At 46.6% G+C, this 9,521-nt stretch overlaps 1 long non-coding RNA gene across 1 annotated transcript; it reads left to right on the top strand.

Moving 5' to 3' along the window:
* The first annotated feature begins 1,410 nt into the window (after positions 1–1,410).
* Positions 1,411–8,868, top strand: LOC142929296 (uncharacterized). The gene is made up of 3 exons (XR_012945533.1): positions 1,411–3,697; positions 4,964–5,131; positions 8,213–8,868. It is a non-coding gene; the product is annotated as an uncharacterized LOC142929296 (long non-coding RNA).
* The last annotated feature ends 653 nt before the right edge of the window (positions 8,869–9,521 follow it).

Below are 9,521 nucleotides of genomic sequence, written 5' to 3'. Positions count from 1 at the left end.
ATTCTATCATTAAAATAATATATATTTTTAAACATTCATTTTTATATGTTATGTTTCGGCTTGGGTCTAATTGTCCACGCTCAACTAACGTTGGCTGTAAATCACCACGGTCCCCTTACGTTATGGCAAGCTTCGGGCCCACTTCCTGGAGTCGTGGAGTTCTTCCATTACTAGCACGGTACATTTCATTAAAGCGTGTTTAATTTTTTATAAAAATATCACTTACTCAATGTGCAAGTCTGGCAGGCGTACAACGCTGTATTGAACACGCATATTATTAAGCTATTCAGTATGGTCTTGGAGCTGATGTACTTCTACAGATGTTATTGCATCCTGCTCGTATTCCTCTTGCCATTGCGATCCTCGCTCTGATGTCTTCCGTTCAGTCGTTATCCCATGTCAATAGACCTCCCAAGTATACACCACTTAGTGTCTCTATATTGTAATGATAAGCCAACCTTTATTTTATTTAAGAGATAGAAGCAACCCATTAGGTTGCAGGAGGTTGGGACAATTATGTGCATTATCGGTGCCCTGAGCCGGCAAACATGAAAGTCCTAGGTTCAAATCTCAGGTTTGTTGAAATTCCCAGACGCAATTGCATGTAGATGCTCTGTAAAATGTCGAAATTCCGTCCAGTTCGCAAGCGTGAGCTAGGTTACAATGAAAAAGCAAAGGTCGCGACATCAATAAAGTTAAAGCAAAAATGGTCACAAATTAAGTGAACTAGCAATGTGAATCGATACTAAGTGACAAAATGGAATTGAAAAATGGGGAAATTGCACAATAACTAAATTAAGACAATTATATGAGGACTATATCATAATAACAATTCGATTTTAATCTAGGAAAGGCTCTATGAGTCTCAAAAACTTGTTTTTTCAAGAAGGATCCTGCATTGAGATTGTTTTGTCCTAGTTCCAATAATGACTGCTTGGAATCACGTGGGATGAAAGCAAAGTGCACGGAGAAACCCACCATTCATACAAGGGGTAACACTCACAGTTGTACACAGATAGATTCAAGAATCCATTGTACTGCTTCTGGGCACCTCGCAGCCCAAGGTAATAACAGCTGGTATTATGTCCCTTTCTGGCTCCCCCCCCCCCCCCCCTCTTAACCTGTATATAATCCCTGGCGTCTCAAGAGCTCCTCACTTGGCACAGCTATTCTGCTGTGACTGTTCCACCTGAAGACGGAAGCTTGTGTTGCCTCCGAAACGTCGTGATTTAATTTAGTTATTTTTATTTTACCTACGTGACTTTACCGAAAAAAACAAAGAGTATGAATCTTTGCAGTCACGAAAGCTTCAAATCTAGAACACCTCGTATTCCCTAGCCTTCAACTTACTTTTGGAGCAAGTGCTGTTAGCGAGCACCTATTAAGACCGGCACGGCACAAGATGGGGGGGGGGGGGGGTGGCCTACACCATGCCCGGGCCACCCCCTGTCTCCCCAGTGCTGATGTTTACACAATACACCAGGTACTCATTCCAGGCTGACCGGTTCACGTATTCTCCACTTGTTATTGTTCGTGAGCGCGAATCGAACTTGGGCCGCCGGGTTTGTAGCGCAGTGCGCTGACTACTACAATAGCGTTCTTCAGTTACACCTGCCATTCCCTGGCAGTCTCCTCCACTCAAGAACTAGCCAGGTTCAACCGCTGATTAACTTGCACAATGTGATTAGAATGAGTGAATGCATGTTTCTCATTGGCGGTAGGTCTGCGATGTATTTAATGTTTTAATACTCATAGCTGATTAAATTCAGCACGCTGGTCTTGGCACATTCGTCCGTGGCTGGGCTGAGGCCATCAACTCACTCCGCTTTAATCTCGGTGGCCTGCCCAGAAATCAAAGCCGAGATCTCAGCAGTGCTGGCTGAATGTGTTGAGAAAGACATTAGCTCCAAAACCCACTCAACCACCCCAAAACACCATATTTTTTTCAAACACCCCCAAAGATCGTTTTATTTATAGCTATTGGCCACCTTGTTCACGATAGTAAGCGAGGCAGATGAATGACTATGATAGACGCATTGTGCATGAAAGATGCTATCTCGCGCGCACGATGAATATGGAATGTGTGGGTTATCGCGCGTCCATCGTTTTTGCCACACGTGTGGCAGGCAGCGAGGCCCTTCAGACTAGCTCATTCTTTTCTCGACAGGCTTGTTGATGAGATGACAGAGCGATACAAAAATGCCGAGGTGAGGAAAAGGAATGGGTATGTGGCGCGTGTGTGTACGTGTGTGTGCCTACGTGTGTGTGCGCGTGTGTGCGCTCGGGGCCCAGCTATGGGGAGCGGTTAGCGCTGGGCTGCGCCACAAACCTGGCAGGTCCCGGGTTGGATTCCCGCTCACGGCCAATACCCAGTGACGATTATCTGAACCGGTCACGGGCCTCCCCTAGGTCGACTCAGCCTCAATTGAGTACCTGGTGTGGTGTGTAAACATCGCCACTGGGGAGACAAAGGCGGTCTGGCGTGGTGTTGGCCATTCACCCACCTTCGTGTTCCCGCGGCCGGCCTGCATAGGTGCTCGCTAACAGCACTTGCCCCAACAGTCTGCTCAGGCTACACGGGGGATCTTTGTATTTGACTTTGCGGGGCCCAACAATGGCAATCTTGCATTTGGCCAATCATGTTCCTCCAACGGGGCCCACCCACTCACCACAACCGCCTTCACCTCTGATCTGTAATCCTCCAAAAACTTTCGTTCTGTGAGCAGTCATACAGCTGATGGGTAATACAGTATTAACCTCGCCGTGTTTTCTGGATTGTAAGTCATCCCAACAAGTAGGACTCAATCCCGGCTTGTATTCCGTGTCAATAAAGTTGGTAGAAAAAAAATATGGTCTCTCCCTCTCTCTAACGCACACACACACGCTTACCTGCTGGCTTATAAAACATACGATAGTCCACATGTATATTTCAAATACAGGGGGAGAGTGCTTTTTGTAATCCCGAGAATAGGGGCTTAACAATAATAATAATCCCATTTGCTTGCTTAACTCCCGTTCAGACATGTCTTTGGTACTTTTCTTCTGTTTGTGTTTTTTTTAGAATTCCTAAATATTGTGTTTTATTTAAGCCGCGGTTTGTGAACGCTTAAAAATTGCATCAATACACTACTGAAGCTCAGCACAATGGTGATACGATGTTCATCTGTCTTTTCCAGAATCTGACTGATCTGAATGCCTGTTGTTGATGTTAGAGAAACCTTTGTTAAAATGTGCTTGCTCCCTTAGGGTCGGTAGCTCTCTTTACACATTCAGTTAATCTGTTCCGATTGACGATTTATTTACGTGCGCAAAGATGCTCCTCTGTCTGTACATTTTTCGAGTCAGCTTCGTTTGCTTTTTTCGATCGATGCATCACCGTAATAAGAACAATGCAATTTGTAAAAGCGCGCAACATTTCGCGGACGTAAATGGCCGTGACTTTGAGGCGAGGAGCCAAGCTGCGTGTCGCTTAAAAAAAGGGCCAGGTGAAAGAGGTAAAAGAGTTGGCCTTTAACTGTCTCTTCAACGTAGAGTCCGATTGAACGCTGCTGCGAATGTACAGCATCTCGATGGATGCCGTTCCAGATGGACGGAGCTGCCACGGAGAAACGACGCCGGGCAGTGATCAGAGTCCTGCTCCCTTGCGTGGAGAGGGGGAGCAGGTTGTGCGTCACTGCTGCCGGCGGCGAGTTACACGGTAAGCTGTAGTGACGTTTCGGGCAATGTCCCTTCTTCATAGCACTTATGAAGGGCCATTGACTTTTATACATTTTCTTCCCTTTAAAGGCAACAGTGTTATTGACGAATGTGTTGAAATTTTTTATTGTGCTTGTGCACCACTGGCAATGCAGTAGTAGCATCGTCCAAAAAAAATAAATGTGAACTCTGAATAACACAAAAATGTTGGTGGGTGAAGGAAGACATCCAGGATCATATCAGATAGCACTCGCCCCTCGCGTTAAGCCTGGCCAGGGCGTTGAACCCAGGTCTCCGGGTTCACACCGCAGTGCGCCAACCTCGCTGTGCCACCGTTCCAACGCCGCGAAGATCATCAACGTGTCAAATAAAACACAGATCACGCCGTAGCTTATCTCACGCTCACAAGCTGCATTTAAACTCTTTTTTTTAACTCTCTTTTTATTATTTTTTTACCGGGTAAGGCCCGCTGAGCTGCGTAGTTATTTTCTCAGAAGCGACCTGGCTATCACCAATGATAGCTCAGCGAAGTGGCTTATCATCGCGTGGAAATTTACAGCAGCCAAATAATAAAAGCGTACGTTGGTTCTAAATGTGGAGGGAAAATTCGAATTACCCGAAAAAAAATCCACGCGACCACAGGGAGAGAGACACGCAAACTACATATATACAGCAGGCGTCAGGGTTGGAATCGAAGCCACGATCTCCTGCATACCAGGCGAGGTAGTTAACATCTCCTAGCCACCATGGCGCCCAGACAGGATGCACAAAACAATATCTCCCGTGTTTAGACGGCCATACGTTCATCGAAACAAACAATGTATTAGTGAGGGCTGCAACTGATATGCAGTATATTAGTTGTGTGTACGCGTGTGGCCTATGACACCGTGCGCGCGTTGTCAATTCGGGGCTTAGGCATGGCATTGTGTTTGTAGCCACACCACATTCCATCGCGCGATCCGGGACCCTCGTGTTTGTATATTTTAATCTTCGGACAAAAAAGCCTCCTCGTATTTTCCCAGAAAACAATGCACAATGGGGGTCAGTTCCAAAAAATAACTTCAATTTGTTGTAAAAAAGTGAACCCAAGTGCGATATTAAATAAAGAAAAAAGCAAGGAGAATCTGTAAAAAAAACACACACACACGCATTAAACATTTTCGCACTTTTTGCGGTTCGTCGAATTGTACGCTGGCGCAGCTTTTTTTTTTTTAACGCGGAGCTGCCGCGACTTGAACATTCGCTCGGATGTTCGAGTCCGTTTCAGGCGGAGAGAGATGTTCTCTCGAGTGCTGGGTGTGGAGGTGGCCGCGTGGCTCGGAATTCGAGAGAGCGCCATGCTGACGCAATGCGGCGTTGTGAAATACCAGGCTCAGAATCCGCGATTCAGCCGCTCGATGAGTGAACCGGGTTCTCAAGGGCAAGTGAGTTCACGGTAAGTTGAACTTCTTTCTCACCGTACGTAACCAACCGTGCTAATCATAGATATTTAATATTCCGCAGGGCTTAATTAAGGGGGGGTCTCTCTGGGTCGGTGTGCAGGAAAACATATTTCCAGATCCGGTACACCACATCCATGATGCATTTTGCTTTGGCTGTAGATACTCGTCACGTGCCACATTTTATGGCTGTGGATACGAGTCACGTGCCACCCACCCGGTCTATCAACGACCCGGAAAATATTCAGTGAGAGATGCAGCCACAGAACAGAAACAAAAAAGGAGAGACAATCCGAGTAACCGAAACCCAATGCAATAATGTATTTTATATATATATAAAAATACATTCGTCAACAATACTGCCTTAATAGAAAAACAAATATATACAAAATCGCTGACTTTTCAGCCATTGACCCTTTTACAAAAGCACGTAAAATCAATCCAATCATCAGCGGCAGAGCCACGGGGGGGGGGGGGGGGGGGGCTGGGGGGGTGGGCTCAGCCCCCCCTGAAATTTTGGGAAAGTCGGTAATCGGGATAACCGGATATCCGGCTGCGGCAAAATGCTGTCCGTCACCTCGTGCTGCCCTGCAGGCTGCTTGAGCGGCAGCCTTTCGAACTTATTTAACTTACTAGCCACATCAGCGGCTCCGACCTATTAATTAACTCCGCGTTCAAATCCAATACAATTTGTTTTATACATTTGTGGCGCCCATTGGAAAACATTACACTGGATATCTCAGAATATTGAAGTCAGCCCCCCCCAAAGTTAAAATCCTGGCTCCGTCCCTGCCAACCATGGATGGGACTTGTGTGATGCAAGGAGAGCAGACGTGCCTCGATGTTCATTGAACTCTAAGACGACCACACTTATTTTTAGTACAGCTTCTTGAGATGCAGTTGCATTTTTAGTTGCTTGGGGTTATATCACAATGGCAATTGTAATAAAAAAAATGGAGAGAGATAAAAAAACACCCGACCTATTCTGCATCTCGGAGCGAGTAAGTTGAGCAGATTATCAGACGGCATGAAAGGCACCCGAATTATTAAACGGCCATTGTTTTTAGACGAGAATGCGTGATGTCATTTTGAGCAACACGCACACTTGTATATGACCCAAATATAGCCCACCCTTCAAAGCTGCGGATCACGCTGCTGAGACACGTCTAGACACGCCAAACCGACCACGCAGTTTACCCGCTAAGTGTTCAATCCCTTTGAACCATACCAAGTGGGAGGATGCTGATAAATTTGGCCGAGAGCCGACACAACCTTTGTCTATATCTAAAAAAAAAATTCCTGGCTCGTACCGCTTCCGGCGAACGAAACCAACTAACGATCCATCATAAATGCAGTTGTTTTGTTGGGTTAGATCGCGTAGAAATAAGTGCGTCGTTAAACCCACCACCACCTGACACATGCAATTAGTAAGGTTTGTCACGTAAACAAAACGTGCCAATTAGTTACTACTTCAGCACAGGCGGTGTGTTAGAGAGTAAACCCCCAACATTTACAGTTCGAGAACGACGTTTCGCTGGCGATTTTATATACGCGATCTAACCCCCAAAAATACCTTTATTGTGGCATTAAAGTAATTCAAAACACACGACGCGCTCGACTTTAATTGGCGTGTTACACAAGTTACCGACAGTATAATTAATCGTTAACGACACATTTATATTTACGCGATCTAACAAGAAAACTTTCATTCTGAATAATATTGGTCGCGAAATCCAACAACAACAACAGCAACTACTACTACGTGTTCAACTAACAAACGAACTCGCTAACCGCGGTTAGCTCCGGCGACACTTCCTCCACGCCTCGCACATTGAAGCCGCGGTGGAGGAGGAGGAGTTGGTGCGCTGGCTGTCTGGATCGAGGATGGGAGAGGTCGGTGGCGGGGAGGGCGCAGAGACGGAGAGGAGGAGGAGGAGGTGGAGGGGAGGAGCACAGTGGGGGAGACACGTGGCGTCTATTTTGAAGCAGCACGGCGCGTCGGGCGATTAAATGTCGCGCGCGTCGCGACGGCTCCCGTTGACGTGAGGTTACCACCTCCTCCTCCCTCGGTGGAATTTAGCCGCCGCCTGTAAATTTAATAATACCGGCTGAACCCCCCCCACCCCCATCAGCGCACACCACCGATGCGCGCCTGCCCGACCTGTCACCGGGCCATAAACGCCACCAACCTGATCACGGTCGTTGGTGTTACCGGGGCCAAGCTCACGCGTTTATTGACTCCTGCGGCCTCACGCGCATGACCTTTTGGTGGTGGTGGAGGGGGGGGGAAGCAGGGATAGAATGAGTAAGGTGTGCTGTGTGTGTATGTTGAACTTCTTTCGCACCGTACGTAGCCGCCTGTGCTCATCGGAGATGCGGGGGAAGGACAACAAATTAAGCAGTGAGGTTTCAACCCAGATTTTAAAAGTGCATAGCTACAGCGTCTGGTGGGGGGAGGGGGGGGCGGGGCGCAGTGGTGACGATTATCTGAAACGGGCATTAGCCTCTTCTAGGTCGACTCAGCCTCCAAAGCGGTGTGTAAACATCAGTACTTGGGGAGACAAAGGCGGCCGGGCGTGGTGTTGGCCACCCCACACGTTCGTGCGACGTACCGACCTTCACAGGTGCTCTGCGCTCACAGCACTTGCCCCGGACAGTCTGCTAAGGCTACACGCGGGGATCCTTTTTCCTAATTTTTTTTTATTACACGCTTTCTTTTAACTCACTCTGTTGTTGTTGTATCCTCAAATCTTGTAACTCAATTTTAACCCACTTCCCAATGTGGTATCGAATGCAAACTTGGTATACTTATGTCATACTGATGACAATACTATATTATATCATAACAAATAAAAAAAAATATTTTTAAACATTATTTTTTATAAGTTATGTTTCGGCTTGCGTCTAATTGTCCACGCTCAACTGACGTTGGCTGTTAATCACCACGGGCCCCTTACGTTGTGGCAAGCTTCGGGGCCACTTCCTGGAGTCGTGGAGTTCTGCCATTACTAGTACATTTCATAAAAGCGTGTTTTAAAAAAAAAATGACTTATTGCCCTTTGTGTGGCGTGCGACAGGCAGCACAACGCCCGGCTCGAGCACGACGAGCTAACTGGGTGAGGTCATGGAGGGGTTTTACGACCGAGCGGTGACGATGTGGAACGTGTCGACTACAAGGCGACTCTCTTTCTCTCGGCTTCGAGACGATCGTTGAGAGATGCTCACTTCTCCCCCCCACCACCACCGAGCCCCTTCTCTCGCTCTCGCCTCGCCGAACAGGGAACACACAATTTGGACTTGAGTGGACGTGCGAGACGCCCAACCTGCTCCCTGCCAGTCGAGCAACATTTTATCTACATCATGACACCTTGCCGATATTAACTCTGTTAACCTATTTGTATTTTTTTATTTTTAAATTATATCTTAAAGCTATTTTATATTCGATATTTATTCAATTTTATATACTTCAGTCCCTTGGTGTTAGTTAGACTTTTAACCCTTATTATTATTATTATAGTAAGACTTGTTTAAAACTGATTTAAGATTTTAGATTCCTATATGTTGAATGTATGCACCATCCTGCCAAAGTAAATTCCGTGTCGGTGTGAACTTTCATGGCGAATAAAACCCTTTCTGATTCTGATTCTGAGCAAGCAGGTTGTCCTGAGAGTTTGACCCGTCCCGATTTTTGATCATGTCGGCGGTGTCTCCTAATCTTTTGTACAGGACCTTGGTCGATCCGCTGCTGGATGAAAACCTCCCCGCGCCATGCCAGCCATGAGCATCGTCTGAGCATAATGATGAAACCCCCCCCCCCCCCGGTAATTTTGAGCCTGCCGAAAAGGTCCCGTAGATATAACCCCCCCGACCCGAGCTATAAGTGTTCCGATGCTTGCATTGATTTCATGCAGTTTGGCGTTCTCTGGTGACACCGGTGAGACAATGGCACAAAGAAGGCTGTCTATGGTGCAGGGCAATCAGTTTCAAGGAAAATGAATTTATCATGAGAGCATGTTTTATCACAAGTATGTGTGGTTAATGCAGACTCGATACCTTGCAAAAGGTATCTATTTTGGTGTTTGAACGTCTTTCCACATGTTTTATTGCCAGAAAAAGTTTAACCTATTCTAATTTTCGTCATTTTGATACTGGCAAAAGGTTAAATGGATGTTTGACCATATTTCATCATGCTGGTCGTCAGGGCGATCGGCCATATCATCTCCTTCAGACAAAGTATCCATGCGAAATTCTTGCAGAGCAGTTCACCAAACCCACATGTCAAGAGGATGGGGTATTTGTTTTTGTTTACCCAAGAGGTGACCATCCTCGTAGCCCAAATTCGTCCAATTCGAGTTTGCATAATTACCACAACAGGTGCGGCCCAGG

This window comes from Petromyzon marinus, chromosome 28, assembly GCF_048934315.1.
Source record: "Petromyzon marinus isolate PM22_M1 ecotype Great Lakes invasive population chromosome 28, UKy_Petmar_22M1.pri1.0, whole genome shotgun sequence".
Taxonomy (NCBI): domain Eukaryota; kingdom Metazoa; phylum Chordata; class Hyperoartia; order Petromyzontiformes; family Petromyzontidae; genus Petromyzon; species Petromyzon marinus.
This window is presented reverse-complemented; position numbering and strand designations above follow the sequence as displayed.